This window comes from Giraffa tippelskirchi, chromosome X (genome assembly GCF_054371585.1).
Source record: "Giraffa tippelskirchi isolate mGirTip1 chromosome X, T2T-mGirTip1v1.2.pri, whole genome shotgun sequence".
In the NCBI taxonomy this organism is placed as follows: Eukaryota; Metazoa; Chordata; class Mammalia; order Artiodactyla; family Giraffidae; genus Giraffa; species Giraffa tippelskirchi.
In genome coordinates, this window is record NC_137289.1 from 81,288,269 (window position 1) to 81,313,371 (window position 25,103).

The following is a 25,103-nucleotide window of genomic DNA, read 5'->3' on the forward strand; positions in this document are numbered from 1 at the left end:
TACTTAAAAGATTTCTGTAAGTTTGGCATTGTTTTAGAAATTTGAAAATTAGCAATATTAAACTATTATTATGGCATATGTATGTATTGGCCCATCAGAATGGACACTAGATGCTAGAAACCAATTCATGCCAATCAGGTATCAGTTCTGGTGAGTTCCCTAAATGCATAGCGAATTAACCCAACTTAATCAAATTGAGATAACAAATAGCCCATTCTTTTCCCAATTATGTAAGGTGTCGTCTTTAGCAGATACTAAATATTCATATACATGGATTTATTTCTGGATTATCTTTTCTGTTTCATTAATGTATTTGTTCATTTGTTCAACAAGCTGAGTGATCTAGTACCCTGCTCTACTTACTACATCTTCACACAACATATTGCTATCTGGTTGGACAAGTCCTCCCTCTATTCCTGTTTATCAAAACTATCTAGATTATTTTTGAATAATGACTCTTTCTTATAAATTTTGGAATCAGTGTTCAAGGTATATGAAAAAATTCTGCAAATATTTTAATTAGAATTATTTTGAAAGTCATAAACATTGCATCCAAAATTAAAATTATATTATTTTCTTCCTTCCAGGCATTCCAGGGTGAATCACCTTCTCTTCAGTTTCAAGGGGCTATTTCTACAGGCCTCTTCACTGAGTTTGGAAGTTTTGAAGTTTGTAATGCTTTTCTTCCAAATTCTGATATGTGTATATCACAATTATAGATGGATAGAATAGCCCATTCTGTGGAGGTTTGACAATTTTCACCCAAGTCATCTTAATGCTTGCTTTAGTAGAAAGGGTGGATATGTCAGCAGTGATGAAAGATTTTGTATAAGCTCACTCAACAGCTTATACCTGCTTGTTTCTCTTGAAGAGACTTAGTCTCTAATCTCAAGCATACTGGCCTTTACTTGAATATGTCAAAATTGCTTCCACCTCTGGGTCTTTTTGCTAGTACTACTCCCTTTACCTGAAATGTTATTTTCTGCTATCATTATGGTTAGCTATTTTTTTGTGTGTGTCGTTCTGACCTTAGCTAAAATACCATTTCTTCAGATAATATTTCCCTGAGTACTCCATTTAAAATAGCCACCCAGTTATTCCCTATCACATCATCTAATTTAATTATATGCTTCGAACTATTCATTTAATTGCCTATCTTTTCTAAACTGCAGTGCAAGATCCATGAGATCAGTCTATTATATTATTTATTGCTCAACACTGAAAAGGAAAAAGCACATGGTAGACACTGAACTATTATTTTTGACATAAATAGAGGCAGATATACCTCTATTGGAGACAGCAATGGTAACCCACTCCAGTACTCTTGCCCTGGGGACTTCCATGGACAGAGGAACCTGGTAGGCTGCAGACCATGGGGTCTTGAAGAGTCGGACAGACTGAGCGACTTCACTTTCACTTTTCACTCTCATGCATTGGAGAAGGAAATGGCAACCCACTTCAGTGTTCTTGCCTGGAGAATCCCAGGGACAGGAGAGACTGGTAGGCTGCCATCTATGGGGTCGCACAGAGTCGGACACTACTGAAGTGACTTAGCAGCAGCAGCAGCAGCATACCTATATCATCTCTCTAGAGAAAGGGAAAGGTGAGGGGTGTGCCTATACTTGCAATGACTAATAAAGTTTATCTATTGCCCATGAACCTTTTCTTGGTCTGAAATCTTTTCTTGATTTAATTTTTTGTCTTAAGATCAAAGATAAGTGTCCTGCATAAGGACCTAAAAGGAAAATGAGAAATTTCAGCACCACTCTGTTTTCACCTAGTCTTCACAGTGGTTCAGGTGCTGTTCTTACCTTCTATAGATATAGGCTTTGATCTCAACTACTGTATTAGAAACATAATATGATAATATAATTTCAATTAAAATGTTAATAGTTGTTAATGACTTTGAGTATTAATTCTACCAGGGATACTTAAATTTTAATGAGGGCTTCTTGATGACCAAATACGCATAAAGATTTTTTTTTTTGTAATGGATCAAAACCTACTTATTACTTTTGTTGGGAATGTGTTACCAATTTCTATTTTCAATCAAATTCTAGTAAAGTCCTTTAGAGCATCTAAATATTTTGAAAATTATTTTTCAAGGAAAAAAAAACTACTTAGAGGCTAATAGATTGAATAACCCACCCCAAATTGTTATCATGTCTGTCCCCAAAACTTTTATAATCAGTTAATATTAACAGCCCTGTTAATTGGAAGCCCTGATGATCTCTGAACCAACTTCAAGGTCATTCTTACATTGTCTTATACAATGAGAAAATTGACCCATACTAATCTCCTTATCAAACAGTTGCTTGTTTGCACACTTTGTGTTGTCTACTGAACAGGCTTTTTCATTTTTTGCAACGTGGATAGCCTTAGAAATTTCCAAATCTTTGGATTCTGCTTCCGTTTTGCTTAACAATTCCATCTTGAAGTCATTTCTCTCTTCTTGATTTCAAACAGTCTGGAAGAGCCAAGCTATATCTTCAGTACTTAACTTAGAAATAGATTCGGCTAAATATCCAATTTCATCACTCAAAAGTTCTACCTTCAACAAAACACTAAAACATGAACACAATTCAACCAAGTTCTTTGCCACTTTATGACAGGATTTCCATTCCTCCAGTGTCCAATAACATGTTCTTCATTTCTGTCTGAGACTTCATCAGAATTGTCATTACCATCCATATTTCTGCCAACATTCTATTCAGGATTATTTAGGTATTCTCTAAGAAGACTGAGCTGTTTTCTACACTTCTTTCACCAGAATTTGGTTTTTCACCAGAATTGCCCAGTTCCAAAGTTACTTCCACATCTTAAAATATTTGTTACAGCAGCAGCCCCCTACTCACCATCAATTTTTGTCTTATCAGTTTAGGTTGTTGTAGCAAAACTATCATAGACTGAGTGGTAATTAAAAACACAAACAATTATTTCTCACAATTATAGAGGCTGAGAAAGTCAAGATTAAGTTGCCAGCAGATCCTATGTCTGGTGAGAGCTCAGTTACTCGTTCGTAGGCAGTTGTCTTTTCCCTGTGTCTTCTTCACGTGGTGAAAGGGGCAAGGGAGCTCAGTGTGGTTTCTTTTATAAAGGTACTTAGCTTATTCATGAGGACTTGATCCTCAGGAACTAATTCCCTCTCAAAGGCTCCATATCCAAATATCATCACATTGGGGATAAGGTTTCAACATATGAACTTTGAGGGAGACACAAATATTCAGACTACGGCAGCTTCTGTATCTTCTTTTGTAAAATAAGTTAGGTAAAACAATTTCCAACATTCTTTCCAGAAAGAAAATTTATGTTTCTTTGACTCTCTACTCATTTCCTAGGTTTGGAAGAACATAGACCTTACTGGGAGAGACATACTTTTTATCTCGGCAAATGTGAAGAAGCTAATCACTTGGGCACTGATTTTAATCCAAATTTTTCTACCTTATATTTGAAATTTTGACTCTTTCATTTAAAATCTCTTATTTGTATTCCAGAGCTAGGAGTTGCATTCTGGGTAACTTTTTCTTTGACTTGTTTTCATCATCTTGATTCTAATCATCTTATTTGAATTTTCCCTAACATTTGTGGTGTATAAAATGACAAATTCTATTTTATGGGACCAGCAACATAAGGACCTAAGGGACTAATCTGTAGAGGGCAGTTATTTTCATTCCTACTAATTGAATATCATAATCATAAAATTTAGACCATGTCATGGTCATACAAGCCTCATTCTATATTTTGACTTCCAATCAAGGTTACAGATAGAAAAATGTTAAATTTTAAATATTTGGTGGAGATATCTGTTGCTAAAAGATCGTTGAGGCTGTTAAAACCAAATGTCTTTACTTCTAATACTGCATTTATAGTAGAAAAAAACAGTAACAATATAAATTCTCAATTAGTAAAATATCAGAAAACCTCTTTCTATGTCCGCAAATGAAAAATTTCAGAATTAATTGTTTACTTCAAATGAATTTCACAAGATTTTATTTTGTTCCTGTTTGATGAGGAGAAATTGATATTATAGAAACTCATTGCTATTTCTTTCTTCATCATCATTGGGAAACTTAATTTTTATCACTATTATGCAGCTGTTCTCCAGGCAGTTTTGATTATGTTCATGACCATGTCACCACTAAATCCTTGGATGAATGAATATGTTAATACTCTTGTTTGACCTAATATTGAAGAAAGCAATAGAAATTCTATCACCTTTAAAAAATAGTGATCTAAATATAGTATAGGCATAGAAGGAAGAAAGAAAATATAAGATATTAAACTTCAGCTTGACAATTTTAAGTCTAAATCACATCCCAATAAACTCATGGTATAAGGCTCAAGACTGTTCAAATAGTTATGTTAGTATGTTTTGGAGGCATACTGGATTAGGATTCCACAAACTTAGGTTCTATTCCTAGTTCCTTCACTAGGTTGAATTTAGTAATACCTCATAAGCCAAACCTCATTTTCTTCTGTCTAATGGGTATATTAATGTCTTTCCTTCATAACCCATAGGTTTAGGAAGACTGAATCAGATAATGTATGCAATAAAATGTTCTTTAAGTTTATCCTAATCAGAGGTTATTGAGATTCTTATATATGTAAATTAATGTACTTCACCAGTTTTTAACTGTTTTAACAATTATTTCTTCAATTTTTTTTCCATTTTCTATTTTTTTCTTTGGGACTTCAACTGTGTATGGTGATACTCTTTTTTCTTTAATTTATTTTAATTGGAGGCTAATTACAATATTGTGGTGGTCTTTGCCATACATTCACATGAATCAGCCATGGGTGTACATGTGTTCCCCATCCTGACCCTACCTCCTACCTCCCTCCCTATCCCATCCCTCAGAGTCATCCCAGTGCATCAGCCCCTGAGCACCCTCTCTCATGCATCGAACCTGGACTGGTGATCTATTTCACATATGATAATATACATGCTTCAGTACTATTCTCTCAAATCATCCCACCCTCGCCTTCTCCCACAGTGCCCAAAAGTCAGTTCTTTACATCTGTGTCTCTTTTGCTGTCTCGTATATAGGGTTATAATTACCATCTTTCTAAATTCCATATATATATGTTAATATACTGTATTGGTGTTTTTCTTTCTGACTTACTTTGCTCTGTATAATAGGCTCCAGTTTCATACACCTCATTAGAACCGATTCAAATGCATTCTTTTTAATAGCTGAATAATATTCCATTGTGTATATGCACCACCGCTTTCTTATCCATTCTTCTGCCGATGGGCATCTAGGTTGCTTCCATGGACTGGCTCTTGCAAACAGTGCTGCGATGAACATTGGGGTACACATGTCTCTTTCAATTCCGGTTTCTTTGGTGTGTATGCCCAGCGGTGGGATTGCTGGGTCATATGGCAGTTCTATTTCCAGTTTTTTAAAGAATCTCCACACTGTTCTCCATAGTGGCTGTACTAGTTTGCATTCCCACCAACAGTGTAAGAGGGTTCCTTTTTCTCCTCACCCTCCCCAGCATTTGTTGTTTGTAGACTTTTTGGTAACAGCCATTCTGACCAGCATGAGATGGCATGTCATTGTGGTTTTGATTCGCATTTCTGATAATGAGTGATGTTGAGCATCTTTTCATGTGTTTGTGAGCCATCTGTAGGTCTTCTTTGGAGAAATGTCTGTGTAGTTATTTGGCCTATTTTTTGATTGGTCATTTATTTTTCTGGAATTGAGCTGCAGGAGTTGCTTGTATATTTTTGAGATTAATTCTTTGTCAGTTGCCTCATTTGCTATTATTTTCTCCCATTCTGAGGGTTGTCTTTTCATCTTGCTTATAGTTTCCTTCGTTGTGCAAAAGGTTTTAAGTTTAATTAGGCCTCATTTGTTTATTTTTGCTTTTATTTCCATTACTCTAGGAGGTGGGTCATAGAGGATCCTGGTGTGATTTATGTCAGAGAGTGTTTTGCCTATGTTTTCCTCTAGGAGTTTTATAGTTTCTGGTCTTATATTTAGATATTTAATCCATTTTAAGTTTATTTTTTGTGTATGGTGTTAGAAAGTGTTCTAGTTTCATTCTTTTACAAGTGGTTGACCAGTTTTCCCAGCACCACTTGTTAAAGAGATTGTCTTTTCTCCATAAAGTAGGCAAGGATATACAATGGTGATACTCTCGATAGTATCCTGCAGATCTCTGCTGTTCTGTCATTTTTCTTCATTTTTTATTCCTCAGATCAGATAATCTCAATTAGCCAGTTGTTGAGTTTTATTATTCTTCTGCCTGTTCAAATCTGCTGATGAAGATATAGTATCTTAAACTTCAGAAATTATGCTTGGTTTCTTTCTTAATTTATACTCCTTTATCAATGTTCTCTATCTGGTGGGACATTGTTATATTTTCTTGCAATTCTTATGCCATGTTTTCTTTTACTCATTTGAAAATATTCACAATAATTGATTTAAAGTCTTTTTCTTTGTACATCCACTATCCAGGCTTCCTCAAGAGTAAGTTTTATTGCTTACTTTCCCTTATGTATGGGTCATACTCTGTTATTTCTTTGTATATCTCATATAATGTCAATTAATATATGTGGTAACTCTGAAAATCAGATTCCCCCTCATCCCCCAGGTTTTTCATTGTTTTTTTGTAATTTTTGTTTGTTTGTTTAATGAATTTTCTGAACTAACTATATAAACTATGCATTCTCTGTCATATTTGGCAACTAAAGTCTCTGTTCCCTTAGCTTAGGGTCAACTAATGATCGGTGAGATATTTTCCACTGGGTGGTCTAAAACCAATAAATACTCCAGTCTTTGCTAACAGGCTCTGTGTAATTGTTAGGACATGCAGACAACCTTCTGTTGGACAGTTCACAATTCTGCCTTAGCCTTTACTACCTGCTTGCATAGGGCTTCAATGTCTGCCAGGATAGAGATCTTAGGGACTACTCAGATCTTTCTGGACCATGGGTTTGCCTTACACAGTCATGTGGACTTCTAGACACTCAAGACTGTTTTGGAATTTTCCAAAATCTTATATCTTAATATTAACAGACATCTCATCCTGAGCTTTTCCTTTTAACATTTTGATGTATCTATTGTTTGTCTTTTTCAAACACTTCAGTCAACTGTGATGTTAAGATATTCAGTAAGTTCCCTTACAGAGAGACTTTTAGTACTGTATCACTGGATGAGTTAGAGTAAGATCATATATATTAATTATTTTAAAAAACCTTTTGAGAGGGAACCACCAGATAGGTCAAATAATGATAGGTCAAATAATGACTATTCTTTGAGAATTATGCTTTAGAAGAATTAAAACTCCACTTTGCTCTCTTTAATACTGGGAATGTGAGCTGATATTTTCAAAGCTACCACAGAGTTGGTAACTGTGGGATGGGGCTAGAATAAATTTAAATACTACAAAATTCACTATTCTTATTGAGATTCATACACACTTTTTTCTTTTACTAAATGTTTCCAAGATTGCTGCAAGTCTTTGGCTAATTCCAGAGTTCTGAAAATGTTGATTCTAACAATTTGCCCTTCTTTTTATTGCTTTTAAAAGCAATAAAGTGATGAATATTTGGAATTTACCTTACACCTCTCTGGGCTTTCTCAGTGTCTCAGTGGTAAAGAATCCTCCTGCAATGCAGGAGATGAAGGTTTGAAGATTCCCCTGGAAGAGGAAATAGCAGTCCACTCAAATATTCTTGTCTGGAAAATCCCATGGACAGAGGAGCCTGTCAGGCTGCAGTCCATGGGCTCAAAAGAGTCTTACACAATTGAGCAAAAGAACTAGTAGAGCAAGTCACACCTTATTTTTGCTGATGTCACTCCTACTTTTATTCTTTCTTGTGTCATATTTTCTTTTTGACTAAATTACTCTTTGGTTATCTATAGTTTAAGCTATTCATTGCATTTTTATTTGGTTAATATAATTTTCAGTTCTAGAATTTCCAGATCGTTTTTCAAATCTGCAGTCATTTTAATACTTTCTAGTTCCTTACTAAAATTTTAAATTTTATCTCCATGCATAAGTCCATGTGAGTTCTGGATTACTTCAGATTTGTCCTTGCTTCTTGGGTACAGTTCTTCAGGCTCCCAGTACTAATTGAAGAGTGATTTACTAGAGTCTCGAGCCCTGGTAAAATCTGAGTTCAACGTTTTGTCTCACCACCCCTGTGAGGTTGTCTAAAGCTCTACTCAGCCTTTAAGATGCCTCACCAGGATCAGCAGAAGGAACACTAAGAGCCAGGCTGACTTACCCAACTCTTTTCTTCTCAAATCCCTTGACCCAGTAGTTTTGACCTTGTGTGTTGATCCATTTAAGAATATGATGTTTTAAATGAAGACACTGCTCTGTTTGTGTGGTTCCTATATTTAAGAATTTCAATTACCAAAATTTAGTTAATCAGAACCAGTCCTACAACAGCATGGTTTATATTTCAATTACCACAATTTATTAAATGTGAGTACTTGCTTAAAGTACAAACTTTAATACTAGCTCTTCAGCCCACAAATCATTACATAAAACAGATTCACCTTATGATCATTGACCAATCATGTAGTTTCTTTAACAGTCTATGAGCAACTGGTCACTGTGTGTGTGTTATTCACTTCATGCACAGACAGAAAATCATGTAGTTATGCTCCCTTCTTGTCTCTCAGAGATAACTCATGTGGTGTTTTAGAGCAATGGATAATTGAGAGTGGAAACTGGCCAACAAAGATCAAAGTACAGCAAAGGAATAAATAGTGATACCACTGCAAGTAAATTTTAAATCAAATGCAATTGGAGCTATAGAAGAAAGAGCTAACTATGGGAATATTGACAGTACCAGCATTGAAAAAACTTAGAGCCAGAGAAACTTAGCAAAGGCAAATTATACACATAAATAAGGAAAGTGATTTGGGTAAAACGGATGAATATATCCCAGAGAAAGTAATGCTGACAAATATTCCATACTAAAGGAACTCTGAGAGATATTCCTCAACACTGAATATACAAAAGATAAAATGTTGGAAACGGATTCAAAGTTAGAAATGAGTGTGACAATTCTCCAAGACAGAAAGGTTATTTCCTCAAAATAATAAGTTTTATGTCTAGAAGAAGATGAACACTATTCAAATCACTCAAAATACTATTTTCACAAAGAAATAAAAAACTGAAATTTTGCAATATTTAGAATGCTGCACTAAATAAATATTAGTTTTACTATTCTTTTTTGTTTCCCTATTCATTTGTAACCATAAGTAAGAGAGTTTTTAATACTTTGACAAAAAATGTTTAAAGGTTGCAGAACAATGATGATTTTTCCTATTGATTATTAAGATTGGCATGGATTCATCTTACATGACCACTTTTATGATCTTACACCATTATGCAATGTAAAGACTGTTTGTATTTTGTTTAGCCTTTCAGTTATCTTCAGCAAATGGTTTGGTATAAATTAAATAGGCTGCATCACCCTGTATAATTTTCAAAGGATTTACTCATACAGAATCATATTTAATTTCCACATTAACTCTGTGAGATACAACGGATAGGTTTTATTATTTTCTGCATTTTATAAATAAATAAACTGATATCAAAAGATAATTCATGGTCCTGAGTTAAATAGCTAGTGTGAAACTAGGATTCAAATTCAGGATGATTTGACTAAAAATACCTTGTTTGTAACCACAAAATCCGTCTACTCTAAGGGAGTATTAATAGAATCTATCCTTCTAATTTGAGACATTCTTTGTACTACATAAGGTATCCTCAAATTCATTAGAATTTGCCTCAGTTCAGTTGCTGAGTTGTGCTCGACTCTTTGTGACCCCATGGACTGCAGCACGCCAGGCTTCCCTGTCCATCAACAACTCCCAGAGCTTACTCAAATTCATGTCAAGTAGTCGGTGGTGCCATCCAACCATCTCATCCTCTGCCATCCCATTCTCTTCCTGTCTTCAATCTTTCCCAGCATCAAATTCTTTTCCAATGAATCAGTTCTTTGCATTAGGTGGACAAAGTATTGGAGTTTCAGCTTCAACATCAGTCCTTACAATGAATATTCAGGACTGATTTCCTTTAGGATGGACTGGTTGGATCTCCTTGCTGTCCAAGGGACTCTCAAGAGTTTTCTCCAACACCACAGTTCAAAAGCATCAATTCTTTGGCGCTCAGCTTTCTTTATAGCCCAACTCTCACATCCATACATAGCTACTGGAAAAACCATAGCTTTGACTAGACAGACCTTTGTTGGCAAAGTAATGTGTCTGCTTTTTAATATTCTGTCTAGGTTGGTCATAATTTTTCTTCCAAGGAACAAATGTCTTTTAATTTCATGGCTGCAATCACCATCTGCAGTGATTTTGGAGCCCCCCAAAATAAAGTCTGTCACTGTTTCCATTGTTTCCCCATCTATTTGCCATGAAGTGATGGGACCGGATGCCATGATCTTAGTTTTCTGAATGTTGAGCTTTAAATCAACTTTTTCACTCTCCTCTTTCACTTTCATCAAGAGGCTCTTTAGTTCTTCTTCACTTTCTGCCATAAGGGTCGTGTCATCTGCATATCTGAGGTTATGGATATTTCCCCTAGCAATCTCTACTCCAGCTTGGGCTTCATCTAGTCCAGAATTTCTCATGATGTACTCTGCATATAAGTTAAATAAGAAAGGTGACAATATACAGCCTTGATGTAATCCTTTCCCTATTTGGAACCAGTCTGTTGTTCTATGCCCAGTTCTAACAGTTGCTTCTTGACCTGCATACAGATTTCTAAGGAGGCAGATCAGGTGTTCTGATATTCCCATCTCTTTCAGAATGTTCCACAGTTTATTGTGATTCACACAGTCAAAGGCTTTTTGGCATAGTCAATAAAATAGAAGTAGACATTTTTCTGGAACTCTCTTGCTTTTTCAATGATCCAACAGATGTTGGCAATTTGATCTCTGGTTCCTCTGCCTTTTCTAAATTCAGCTTGCACATCTGGATTTGCCTACTAAAAAACAATTCACTTGTTTTTTTACTTTTATTTAATTATAGTTTTATTTTTTATTGAAGGATAATTGCTTTACATAATTTTGTTGTTTTCTGTCAAACTTCAACATTAATCAGCCATAGGTATGTTCATATCCCCTCCCTTTTGAAACTCCCATCTCCCACCCCATTCTTCCTCTAGATTGATACAGAGCCCCTATTTGAGTGTCCTGAGCCATATAGCAAATTCCCATTGGCTATCTATTTTACATGTGGTAATGTAAGTTTCCATGTTACTCTCAACATACATTTCATCATCTCCTCCCACTACCCATGTCCATAAATCTATTCTCTATATCTGTTTCTCCATTTCTGCCCTGCAAATAAATTCTTCATTACCATTTTGCTAGATTCCATACATATGCATTATAATACAATATTTCTCTTTCTATTTCTGACTCAGTTCACTCTGTATAATAGGTTCTAGGTTCATCCACCTCATCAGTACTGACTCAAATGTGTTTCTTTTTATGGCTGAGTAATATTCTATTGTGTACATGTACAACAGCTTCTTTATCCATTCATCTGTTGATGGACATCTAGGTTGCTTCCATGTTCTACTTATTGTAAATAGTGCTGCAGTGAACAATGGAATACATGTGTCTTTTTCAATTTTGCTTTCCTTAGGGTGTATGCCTAAGAGTGAGATTGCTGGGTCATATAGTGGTTTTATTCCTAGTTTTTTAAGGAATTTCCATAATGTCTTCCATAGTGCCTATTTTAATTTATATTCCCACCAACAGTGCAAGAGTGTTCCCTTTTCTCCAGACCTTCTACAGCATTTATTGTTTGTAGACCTTTTGATGAGGGTCATTCTGACTGGTGTGAGGTGATATCTCATTGTAGTTTTTATTTTCATTTTTCTAATAATGAGCAATGTGAGCATCTTTTCATGTGTTTGTTAGCCATCTGTATGTCTTCTTTGGAGAAACGTCTGTTTAGGTCTTTTTCCCACTTTTTGATTGGGCTGTTTGCTTTTCTGGCATTGAGTTGTATGAGCTGCTTGTATATTTTGGAAATTAATCCTTTGTCAGTTGTTTCAGTTGCTATTATTTTCTCCCATTCTGAGAGTTGTCTTTTCACCTTGCTTATAGTTTCCTTTGCTGTGCAAAAGCTTTTAAGTTTAAACAGGTCCCGCTTGCTTACTTTTGTTTTTATTTCCATTACTCTAGGAGGTGGGTAATAGAGGATCTTGCTTTGATTTATGTCATTGAGTGTTCTGCCTAGGATTTCCTCTAAGAGTTTTATAGTTTCCTAATTTTATTCTTTTACATATATCTGTCCAGTTTTCCCAGCATCATTTATTGAAGATGGTGTCCTTTCCCGTTGCATATTCTTGCCTCCTTTGTCGAATATTAGGTACCCATAGGCGCATGGGTTTATTTCTGGGCTTTCTATCTTTTTTCATTGGTCTATATTTCTGTTTTTGTGTCAGTACCATACTGTCTTGATGACTGTAGCTTTGTAGTATAATCTGAAGTCAGGAAGGTTGATTCCTCCAGCTCCATTCTTCTTTCTCAAGACTGCTTTGGCTATTCGGAATCTTTTGTGTTTCCATATGAATTGTGAAATTTTTTGTTCTGGTTCTGTGAAAAATGCCATTTACAATTTGATAGGGATCACATTGAATCTGTAGATTGCATTTGGTAGTATAATCATTTTGACAATATTGATTCTTCCTAACTAGGAACATGTTATATCTCTCCATCTGTTTATGTTGTCTTTGATTTCTCTCATTAGTGTATTATAATTTTCTGTGTACAGTTCTTTTGTCTCTTTAGGTAAATTTATTCCTAGATATTTAATCCTTTTTGTTGCAGTGGTGAATGGGATTGATTCCTTAATTGTTCTTTCTGATTTTTCATTGTTAGTATATAGAAATGCAAGTGATTTCTGTGTATTGATTTTGTATATTGCTACTTTGCTGAATTCACTGATTAGCTCTAGTAATTTTCTGATACTATCTTTAGGGTTTTCTATGTACAGTATCATGTCATCTGCAAACAGTGAGAGCTTTATTTCTTTTCCGAACTGGATTCCTTTTATTTCTTTTTCTTCTCTGGTTGCTGTAGCTAGGACTTCCAGAACTATGTTAAATAATAGTGGTGAAAGTGGAAACCCTTGTCTTGTTTGTGATCTTAGGGGGAATGTTTTCAGTTTTCACCATTGAGAATAATGTTTGCTGTAGGCTTATCATATATGACCTTTACTATGTTTAGGTAGGTTCCTTCTATGCCCATTTTTTGAAGAGTTTTAAGCATAAATGGGTGTTGAATTTTGTCAAAGCTTTTTCTTCATCTATTGAGATTATCATATGGCTTTTATCTTTCAATTTGTTAATACGGTGTATTACATTGATTGATTTGTGTATATTGAAGAATCCTTGAATCCCTGGAATAAATCCAACTTGATCATGGTATATGAGCTTTTTGATGTGTTGCTGAACTCTGCTATAATTTTGTTGAGGATTTCTGCCTCCATACTCGTCAGTGATATTGACCTGTAGTTTTCTTTTTTTGTGTTGTCTTTGTCTGATTTTGGTATCAGGTTGATGGTGGCCTCATAGATTGAGTTTGGAAGTATTCCTTCCTCTGCACTTTTTTTAAAGAGTTTTAGGAGGATAGGCATTAAATGTGGATTTTGTTGTTGTTGTTGTTGTTGTCAGGAAGGGGAAGTATGGATCTTAGTTCCCAGACCAGAGATAAAGCTCTGACCCTCTGCAGTGACAGCACAGAACTCTAACCACTGGGTGACCAGGGGATTTTCCACTTTTAAAAATAGATAAAGATATCTTTCTGGCTAGAACAAGTATTTTTGAAGTGGCAAAGATAAACCACTCAGTAAATATTTATTTATCAAATTCTCAATGGACACTTTGGAGAAACTTTAGGAAACACAAAAGGAGGAATGGAGTGGTCCTTGTTTTCAAAAGGTCTATGATTTTTATTAGAAGACAATACAAGACAAATATTCAAATGCAAGATTTTTTGGTTAAAAATATATGTTATAAGAATTGAAAGACTGAATTACCAAAAGAAAAATAATGCAAAAAAATGAGACTATGCTGAACTTTGAAGAATAATTCAGATCATGTTAATTAAAGGAAGATCATAATGAGTACACAAAAAAGGGTTAAGATCAAGAACAAGAGTAAAGACTTAGCAATGAACACACTTTGAACAAGGAAACTTACAGAGGCCTTGTTTTGTTGTTTCTTACCTCGTTAAAGTTTGTTGTTAGTGCTTGGGAGGTGGCTGGGAGGAATGAATGTCAGCAATCCTGTCTCCAAGACTAATTGTTTACATTCATCTAATCAGACTATAATTTGTTTAGGAAGCTTCAGGAAACAGCCTTTGAAGTGGGATTTCCGTCACTTTGTCTTTACAATCATATTGGGAAATTCTCGAAAACTGCCTTTCTTCTGAGTCCTGTCAAAATATTCATAAAAAAACAGTAAACAGTACTATAAAGTCATTCATCAGAATATCTTAAAAGCTCTGAGATATCTGAGAATTTTGATCGTTAAAACAGCTTCTAAAGAAAATGTACTATGCAACATGGTATACAACTGCTAATAACATTTCATATGTCTTATCATAATCATTTTATAGTTACAGAGTAAAAGCATACAATCAGAAAACTAAAGAAAGAATTTTTAAAATTTTATTTATTTTTTAATTGGTGGAAAAATTGCTTTATAATTTTGTGTTGTTTTTACTCCATGCAACAATGTGAATCAATCATATGTGTAAAAATTATATGTATATGTGTGTGTATATATATATATATATATATATATATACCTTCCTAAGGAAAAAAAAATAACTGTTCAAATATCTGTACAAAATTGTTAATATCACTGTAATTATGTTTTTAAAATCAAGCATGTAATTAATAACTTTAACAACTTAATGAAATATGAAATTCTAAATAATGAATTTGGAAAAAAGTTTGGCAGCTCTTCAAAATGTTAAACATAGAGTTATCATATGACCTAGTAATTCCACTTCTAAATACATATTCAAAAGAATTGAAAGCATGTTCTTACATGATTGCACAAGCAACATTATTTATAATAGCTAAAAACTGGGAACAATCTAAATGTCCATTAACTTCATGAATACATAAAATGTGGTATATTCCTGCAATGTAATATTGTTTGGCAAAAAAAGAAATGAATTATTGATATATGCAAGAACATGGATGAAACCAGAAAACATGCTAAGTAAAAGGAGTCAATTTCGAAAGACTACGGATTATACTAAACTATTCACATAAAATGACCAGAATAGGAAAATTCATAGGAAAAGAAAGCAGATTAGTGAATGCTTAGAGCTGACTTCTTGTAGGGGAGGGGATTTCTTTTCAGAATGATAAAATGTTTAAAACTAGATAGTGGTGGTAGTTTTATAGCACTGTAGATACACTAAAACTTTAAATAGTACACTTTGAATGGTGAAATTTATGATTTGAAGTCATACCTTGATTGAGTTGCTTTTTAAAATATATGTAGAATATAAGATAATGAAGGTAAGAGGACCCCTATCTTTTGTACTGATCAGCCACCCTTGGAAAAATGTATTTCTATCTGTATGAACAGGATGCTTTGAAATTGATTTAAAAAAAAAAGAAGAAGAAAAAGACATTCTGAGGAGAGTGGCAAACAAGATGAAGGCACCCCAAAATACAGTACTTACTAACATCTTATCCTGAATTTGAGGGGAAAAAAAAACTATAAATAAAGTTATTGGGTTAAGACAAATTTTCAGTAACGGTGACTGATTAAATAAAGGTGTGGCATCAATGTTAAATTTCTTGAAATTAATAAACTGTTGTTGTTCTTCAGTCACTCAGTCGTGTCCAACTCTTTGTGACCCCATGGACTGCAGCACGCCAGGCTTCCCTGTCCTTCACCACCTCCTGGAGCTTGCTCAAACTCATGTCCATTGAGCCAGTGACGCCATCTAACCATCTCATCGTCTGGTGTCCCCTTCTCCTCCTGACTTCAATCTTTCCCATCATTAGGGTCTTTTCCAATGAGTTGGCTCTTTGCGTCAGGTGGCCAAAGTATTGGAGCTTCAGCTTCAACATCAGTCCTTCCAATGAATATTCAAGACTGATTTCCTTTAGGATGGACTGGTCGGATCTCCTTGCTGTCCAAGGGACTCTCAAGAGTCTTCTCCAACACCAAAGCTCAAAGCATCAATTCTTTGGTGCTCAGCCTTTTTTATGGTTCAAATCTCATATCTGTACATGACTACTGGAAAAACCATAACCTTGACTATATAGACCTTTGTCAGCAACGTGATGTGTCTGTTGTTTAATATGCTATCTAAGTTTTTCATAGCTTTTCATGCAAGAAACAAACACCTATTGATTATATGGCTGCAGTCATTGTCTGCAGTGATTTTGGAGCCAAAGTCAATAAAGTTTGTCACCGTTTCCATCATTTTCCCATCTATTTGTCATAAAGAGTTGAGACTGGGTGCCATGATCTGTTTTTTGAATGTTGAGTTTTAAGCCAGCTTTTTCACTCATCCTTTCACCTTCATCAAGAGGATTTTTAGCTACTCTTCACTTTCTGCCTTTAGGATGGTTTCATCTGTATATCTGAGTTTGCTGATATTTCTCCCAGTGACCTTGATTCCAGCTTGTGCTTCAACCAGCCCAGCATTTTGCATGATGTACTCTGCATATAATTAAATAAGCAGGGTGCCAATATACAGCCTTGACACACTCCTTTACCAATTTGGAACCAGTCTGTTGTTCCATGTCCAATTCTAACTGCTGCTTCTTGACCTGCATACAGGTTTCTCAGGAGACAGGCAAGGTGCAATTCTTCTCTTGAAGAATTTTACACAGTTTGTTGTGATCCACACAGTCAAAGGATTTAAAGTAATCAATGGAGCAGAACAGTAGATGTTTTTCTGGAACTCTCTTACGTTTTTGATGATCCACCGGATACTGACAATTTGATCTCTGGTTCCTCTGCCTTTCTTAAATCCAGTTTGTATATTTGAATGTTCTCAGTTCACGTACTGTTGAAGCCTAGCTTGGAGGATTTTGAGCATTGCTTTTCTAGCTTGTGAGCTGAGTGCATTTGTGTGGTACTTGGAACATTCTTCAGCTTTGCCCTTCTTTGGGATTGGAATAAAAACTGACCTTTTCCAGTCCTGTCGCCACTGCTGAGTTTTCCAAATTTTCTGGCATATTAAGTTCATCACTTTATCGACATCATCTTTTAGGATTTGTAATAGATCAGCTGGAATTCCATCACCTCCACTACCTTTGTTGTTTATGAAATCAATTTTAAGGTAGTTCATGTATGTTTATTTAGGTCAGAATAATGGTTATCTGGGAAACTGATTAGGAGAAGGCACAAGGGAGACTTTAGGAGCTAGAAATATTTTCTGTCCTAATCTGAGTGGCTACACAGTGGCACACATATGTAAATTTTCATTGAGCTGTAAACTTAATATCAATCCTTTTTTTTCTGCCTGTAAACTATAGCTCCAAAAAACATTTTTAAATGGAAGAAAACTATTGTGCAGAAGTAAAGTAATAAAGGAGGAGGTATGTGTGCAAAAGAGTTGTATTATACGGTGAAAAATTGTTTGTATTTATTCTTTTGGGGTTCATCTTTGTGATATACCACAATGGTTTGCTTTAGGTTTAGCTTGTTGTTGTTCAGTTGCCCAGTCATGTCCAACTCTTTGTGACCCCCATGTACTGCAGCACTCCAGACCTCCCTGTCCCTCACCATCTCCCAAAGTGTGCCCAAGTTCATGTCCATTGCATTGGTGATGCCATCCAGCCATCTCTTTCATTGATGCCCTCTTCTCCTTCTGCCCTCAGTCTTTCCCAGCATCAGAGCCTTTTCCAATGAGTCAGCTGTTCACATCAGATGACAAAAATACTGGAGCTTCAGCTTCTGTGTTAGTCCTTCCAATGAGTATTCAGCGTTAATTTCTCCTAAGATTGATTGGTTTGACCTTCTTGCTGTTCAAGGAACTTTCATGAGTCTTCCCCAGGACCTCAGTCCAAAGGCATCAATACTTTGGCATTCTGTCTTCTTTATGGTCCAGCTCTCACAAGCATATATAGGATTAGCTTTACAGTTCCTATAAAGAGCTATTCATCCATATTTTTTTCCTGTTCTTCCAATATGATAGTTCCAAATTTTTTGTGAAAACAAACAGTACCATTCACACATTGCTGCAGTTTAACTCTGATAGAATTTTGGAGCACAGGGAAATATTTCGAGATATTGAACAGATCATTGAAGCAGCCATTATATTTTACTTTCAAATTATTTAAGATCTTATTTAATATCAATTTTTGTATAAGGCAATATATGCAATGGAGGGGGAAGGAGAGGTCAAATTATCTTAGGAATTTCTTTTAGTCATGAGTTTCTTGGTCAATCATGCTATGTATTGAGATATTTGAAGTACAGAGGTCTGAGAGAATGGCATATGCATGTTCTTATATTTCTCAGAAAAAGAATTGAGAAGGAACAGAAAAAAAAATGAAACTTCGGATGGATCGTACTCAGTCAGTTCAGTTGCTCGGTCATGTCTGACTCTTTGTGACCCCATAATCGCAGCACAACGGGCCTCCCTGTCCATCACCAACTCCCGGAGTTTACCCAAACTCATGTCCATTGAGTTGGTGATGCCATCCAACCATCTCATCCTCTGTCGTCTCCTTCTCCTCATGCCCTCAATCTTTCCCAGCATCAGGGTCTTTTCCAATGAGTCAGCTCTTCCCATCAGGTGGCCAAAGTATTGGAGTTTCAGCTTCAACATCAGTACTTCCAATGAACATCCAGGACTGATATCCTTCAGGATGGACTGATTGGATCTCCTTGCAGTCCAAGGGACTCTCAAGAGTCTTCTCCAACACCACAGTTCAAAAGCACCAATTCTTCGGCACTCAGCTTTCTTCACCATTCAACTCTCACATCCATACATGACTACTGGAAAAACCATAGCCTTGACTAGACGGAACTTGGTTGACAAAGTAATGTATCTACTTTTTAATATGCTGTCTAGGTTGGTCATAACTTTCCTTCCAAGGAGAAAGTGTCTTTTAATTTCATGGCTGCACTCATCATCTGCAGAGATCTTGGAGGCCCCCAAAATTAAGTAAGCCACTCTTTCCACTGTTTGCCCATCTATTTCCCATGAAGTGATGGGACAAGATGCCATTATCTTAGTTTTCTGAATGTTGAGTTTAAGCCAACTTTTTCACTCTCCTCTTTCACTTTCATCAAGACGCTCTTTAGTTCTTCTTCATTTTCTGCCATTAGGGTGGTGTCATCTGCATATCTGAGGTTACTGATATTTCTCCTGGCAATCTCGATTCTATCTTGTGCTTCCTCCAGCCCAGCGTTTCTCATGATGTACTCTGCATATAAGTTAAATAAGCAAAGTGACAATATACAGCCTTGATGTACTCCTTTTCCTATTTGGAACCAGTGTGTTGTTCCATGTCCAGTTCTAACTGTTGCTTCCTGACCTGCATACAGGTTTCTCGAGAGACAGGTCAGGTGGTCTGGTATTCCCATCTCTTTCAGAATTTTCCACAGTTTATTGTGATCCACACAGTCAAAGGTTTTGGCATAGTCAATAAAGCAGAAGTAGATGTTTTTCTGGAAATCTCTTGCTTTTTTGATGATCCAGCGGATGTTGGCAATTTGATCTCTGGTTCCTCTGCGTTTTCTAAAATCAGCTTAAACATCTGGAATTTCACGGTTCACGTATTGCTAAAGCCTGGCTTGGAGAATTTTGAGCATTACTTTACTAGCATGTGAGATGAGTGCAATTGTGCGGTAGTTTGAGCATTCTTTGTCATTGCCTTTCTTTAGGATTGGAATTAAAACTGACCATTTCCAGTCTTGAGGCAACTGTTGAGTTTTCCAATTTTGCTGGCATGTTAAGAGCAGCACTTTCACAGCATCATCTTTGAGGATTTGAAATAGCTCAACTGAATTCCATCACCTCCACTAGCTTTGTTTGTAGTGATGCTTCCTAAGGCCCACTTGATTTCACATTCCAGGATGTCTGGCTCTAGGTGAGTGATCACACCATTATGATTATCTCAGCCATGAAGATATTTTTGTCCAGTTCTTCAGTCTATCCATGCCACTTCTTCTTAATATCTTCTGCTTCTGTTAGGTCCCTACCATTTCTGTCCTTTATTGAGCCCATCTTTGCATGACATGTTTCCTTGCTATCTCTAATTTTCTTGAAGAGATCTCTAGTCTTTCCCATTCTATTGTTTTCCTCTATTTCTTTGCATTGATCACTGAGGAAGTCTTTCTTATCTCTCCTTGCTATTCTTTGGAACTCTGCATTCAAATCAGTATATCTTTCCTTTTCTCCTTCGCTTTTCACCTCTCTTCTTTTCACAGCCATTTGTAAGGCCCTCTCAGAGTGTGGTCCACTGGAGAAGGGAATGGCAAACCACTTCAGTGTTCTTTCCTGAGAACCCCATGAACAGTATAAAAAGGCAAAAAGATAGGACACTGAAAGATGAACTCCCCAGGTCCGTAGGTGGCCAATATGCTACTGGAGATCAGTGGAAAATAACTCTAGAAATAATGAAGGGATGGAGCCAAAGCAAAAACGACACCCAGTTTTGAATGTGATTGGTGATAGAAGCAACGTCTGATCTTGTAAACAGCAATATTGCATAGGAACCTGGAATGTTAGGTCCTGAATCAAGGCAAGTTGGAACTGGTCAAATGAGATGGCAAGAGTGAATGTCGACATTCTAGCAATCAGAGAACTAAGATGGACTGGAATGGGTGAATTTAACTCAGATGACCATTATCTACTTCTGTGGGCAAGAATCCCTTAGAAGAAATGGAGTAACCATCATAGTCAACAAAAGAGTCCAAAATGTAGTATTTGGATGCAATCTCAAAAATGACAGAATGATCTCTGTTCGTTTCCAATGCAAACCATTCACTATCATGGTAGTCCAAGTCTATGCCCCAAACAGTAATGCTGAAGAAGCTGAAACTGAATGGTTCTATGAAGACCTACAAGACCTTCTAGAACTAACACCCAAAAAAGATGTTCTTTTCATTATAGGGGACTGGAATGCAAAAGAAGGAAGTCAAGAAACACCAGGAGTAACAGGCAAATTTGGCCTTGGAGTACAGAATGAAGCAGGGCAAAGGCTAATGGAGTTTTGCCAAGAGAACGCACCGATTGTAGCAAACAGCCTCTTCCAACAACACAAGAGAAGACTCTACACATGGACATCACTAGATGGTCAACACCGAAATCAGATTGATTATATTCTTTGCAACCAAAGATGGAGAAGCTCTATACAGTGAGCAAAAACAAGACCGGGAGCTGACTGTAGCTCAGATCATGAACTCCTTATTGTCAAATTCAGACTTAAATTGAAGAAAGTGGAGAAAACCACTAGACCATTCAGGTATGACCTAAATCAAATCCCTTACGATTATACAGTGCAAGTAAGAAATATATTTAAGGGACTAGATCTGATAGACAGAGTGCTTGATGAACTATGGATGGAGGTTCATAACATTGTACAGGAGACAGGGATCAAGACCATCCCCAAGATAAAGAAATGCAAAAAAAAAGCAAATGGATCGTACTACCTAAGACAAAATTTGAATGGTTGACTAAATAATAGCAAATGAAAATTACCCTCCTTTTCATTGTGGTTCATGAAAGAGTTGTTAAGCCCTGGCCACTTTTTATGGGCTCGGCTGAGAGAGGCCAGAAAGAAAAGAATGATTGTGTATATGTGTATAAATTATAATTTGAAATAATTATTTTTTAAACTGTGATATTCAAACTTCAGTTTTTTAAATTTGATTTGATGTTGAGAGTTGACTTTATTTTCTTAGTGTATATTACTCCTTATTCTATCAATCAAGTATCCTGTCTTTTTATACTAATTTCTTACTCAGCTTTACCCTCTTGTTTGTTTCTATGTGTATCACCTTCTCTTTAAAGTCAAGAGAGAGCATTCAGGGAGCAAGATGAAAATCTGTTTGTTTGTTCACATATATAAGCAAACACCTTCTGTTTTATTTTGTCCCTGTGAACTCTTTCAGAAGGTTTAAAGATCCAGACAAAAGCCGATAAGCAGCGTGATTCTAATTTACCCTTGAATTGTAATATGTATCAACAACTCCGATGGTGAGATTAGTGAGTCTTTTGTGGTGTTGGGAAGAGAGTGTCTTAGTTCATTTACCCACTATGTGTTCTGAACAGAGATCCCTGAATTAATGTTTCCTATATTTTTAAAAAATTTTTGTTTTGTATTGGAGTATAGTTGATTAACAATGTTGTGATAGCCTTAGGTAGGTAGCAAAAGGACTCAGTGATGTATATACATATATCCATTCTCCCCCAAACTCTCCTCCTGTCCAAGCTGCCACATAACATTGAGCCATGTTCCCTGTGCTATACAGTTGATCCCTGTTGGTTATCCATTTTAAATACAGCAGTGTGTACCTCTCCATCCCAAACTCCCCAGCTATTCTTTTCCCCCAATCTTCTCCCAGGCAACGACAAGTTCGTTCTCTGTTTCTGTTTTGTAAATAAGTTCTTTTGTGTCGTGTCATTTTAGATTCTGCATATATTTTTCATAAATAAAAGATTACTGGGATTTGGTGGCAAGTTCAAAGAATTCATCATAATATTTAGTCTTGCAAAGAAGACCCATCTTGAAACAGGGGATGCTTAAAAGTGCATTTTACAACAAACCAAATGGACACAGTGAAATAAAATATGAAATAGCTTAGTTGTTTCCAGAAAACAATTTGTTCATTAGAAAACTGACTTTCTAAAAATTATTATAATAGTCCATAAATTTATGTACAGGATTACTATTATATTGTTGTCAGTATTATTAAATATGCCATTATATTATTGCTGCCAGCCTTTTGCACAGGAGATAAAAAGCAAAACCTTGTCAGTCTCAGCAGTAAACTATAGTGGCAGCAAACTTAATCTGCTCTTAATTATACTTGTGGAAAACTAAATCAAGCATCAAAAACTACAGATTGTTCTAGGCTTCCTCTAGCATAAGCAGAAAGCCTTGAGGGCCCATAACATGTAATTTTTGTTGACAGTCTTCCATTTTGTGACCAGTTGATTCCATGTTTCTGATATACTCTGTCTTGATTGCACTCAACTCTATCTTCTCTTGGCCTCCAAGCAGCAAGTTTGTTAATCCTCCTATTTCTGTATATTTAAGCAGGATCACAAACTTCAAATACCTTGTAAAATGAACCTTTATACAATCGTTCAAAACCATTTAAGTGACCCAGTGATGGAAGTATCAGGCTTGTAAGTAAATACGGAACATTTTGGAAATCATGCCAAGTGTTTATTTTATGACCCGTTTGTAATTACTAAGCAAGGATGAATGAAAACTCTGGAAAATGTAAAATGGCAGAGCATTTTGCATTGAATTACTCTTTTCTCACAATGAGAAAAGGATAATACTGTTTTTTAAAGTCTATTCTAATTGAGTAACATGATTATGTTCCATTAATGCAAGATCATTGGCAAGCAAATGAAGATTTTTAAACTGCTGAATCTTTGATACACTTACAAAAAAATTACTAAAATGAACAAGCAAACAGATATGAACAATGGACACATTTCACTACAAGAGTTTCTTAAAGTTTTATATATCTATGTGATGATTGATCAAGAAATAAAATTCTCCTCTGCTATTTTGCAAACAGGGTAGAAACCCACTATGCTTCTATACTTTCTTGAGAGTTACTGTCTATCTCCTTCCTCCCTTCTTCCATTCCTTCTTCCATCTCTTCCTCCCTCCACTCCTTCCTTGTTTCTTTCCTTCCTTTTGCCTGCTTTCCCATCTACCTCCCTGCCTTCTTCATCTCCATTCTTCCTACCTTTCAGATCTCCTTTCCTCCCTCTCTCAACTTTCTTTCTCCGTCTCTTTGCATTCCAATAAACATTTCTTAAGCAACTACTCTGTATGATGTCTTGAAGTCACAACACCAAATAAGATACAATCCTTGCCCTCAAGGAGTTAATAACTTAGAGAGAGAGAGAGATGGACATGAACATCAAAAAATGCAATGTAGAGACTTACCTGGTGGTCCAGTTAAGAATCTGCTTTGCAATGCAGGGGAAGTGGATTTGATCCTTGACTGGGGAACTAAGATCCCACATACTTCAGAGCAACTAAGATCACACCACAACTACTGAGTCTGCACACCACGTGAAAATATCCCATATGACAATGAAGATTCCAGGTGCTGCAACTAAAACCCAACTTAGCCAAATAAACAAATAAATATTTTTTTAATTATAAAAATACAATGTAGAGTTTGTAATTAAAAAAACACAAAGTAATGCTATAATAGAGATATTTACTGGTTCTATGAGAAAATGGAAAATGGGCATATATATCAGACTGACTGGAGGAAGTGATCAAGAAGGATTCTTGGAGATTTGACGCTTATGATGGAATTTAAAGGACAGATAAGACTTCATTGCCGCAATATTCACAATAGCCAAGATATATTTATACACACAAATAGTGAAATATTATTTACCCTTAAAAGAAGAAGGAAATTCTGCAATTTGTGACAACATAGATGGAGTTAGAAGACATTACGTTAAGCAGAATAAGTAAGACACAGAAAGGAAAATACTATGATACCATAGTATGTGAAGTTTAAAATATTCTAACTGACTAATATAAAATAGCCAAAATCAAAGAAGCTGAAAGTAAAGTGGTGTTTTACAGGGGCTGAAGAGAAGGGGAAATTAGATTTTGGCCAAAGAGCGCAAAGTTTCAGTTATGTAAGATGTATATGTTTCGGAGTTCTAAAGTACAGCATGGTGACATTTGCTAAGAGGATAGATTTTAAATCAAATCCTTTCACCACCACCCTCCCCACCCACATGTGCACACAAATGTAACTATGTAGAGATGATAGTTATAATAATTAACTGAATTGTAGTGGTCATTTAAAATGTATATGTATATCAAAACACCATGTTGCACATGTTAAACATACAATTTTATACATTAATGTCTCAGTAAAGAAGAATTAGTAGGAATTAT